The 636-nt window shown below is 44.7% G+C and overlaps 1 protein-coding gene across 1 annotated transcript in view; it reads right to left on the bottom strand.

The window, feature by feature from the left end:
- LOC119590547 (mitochondrial uncoupling protein Bmcp-like) overlaps positions 1–636 on the bottom strand; it is a 39,325-nt gene that overhangs the window by 6,645 nt on the left and 32,044 nt on the right. The window lies entirely within an intron of this gene.

Here is a 636-nt window from a genome sequence, read left to right as displayed (position 1 = left end):
TTCAAATTATGCGAATACTCTGTTCTTGTCACGCGCTTTCAGGTCTGTTTACAAGATATGAAAATAGTGAGACCTCGAGTGGAGACAAACAACCGTCAGAGAAAGAAATGGGAGAGAAAGGAATACGTATTTATAAACTTCTCAACAAGGTTTCCACATATCAGAGAAGAGGAATAGGAAGAGGAGAGAGAAGAGGAAGAGGAAAGAGAAGAGGAAGAGGAAAGAAAGAGGAAGAGAGAGAAAAGAAGAGGAAGAGGAGAGAGAAGAGGAAGAGGAGAGAGAAGAGGAAGAGGAGAGAGAAGAGGAAGAGGAGAAAGAAGAGGAAGAGGAGAGAGAAGAGGAAGAGGAGAGAGAAGAGGAAGAGGAGAGAGAAGAGGAAGAGAGAGAAAAGAAGAGGAAGAGGAGCGAGAGAGGAAGTAAGGCTCGTCGAGACGAGACGGCGATACAGAATCCACACTTCCGATAAGATAAGATACGACGGCGCAAACAGAAAACCTAATGGCAAGGACAAGATACAAATAACACAAGGTCACTCAACATGCAGCAAGAGGCTCTCGACTTCTTCTGACACCCCATCACCATCCCACATCATTCTGCCAAATTGCAACGGGATACACGAGAGGAAAGAATCTAGAT

This window comes from Penaeus monodon, chromosome 27 (genome assembly GCF_015228065.2).
Source record: "Penaeus monodon isolate SGIC_2016 chromosome 27, NSTDA_Pmon_1, whole genome shotgun sequence".
In the NCBI taxonomy this organism is placed as follows: Eukaryota; Metazoa; Arthropoda; class Malacostraca; order Decapoda; family Penaeidae; genus Penaeus; species Penaeus monodon.
Note: the sequence above shows the minus strand (reverse complement) of the source record. Positions and strands in the feature narration are given on the sequence as shown.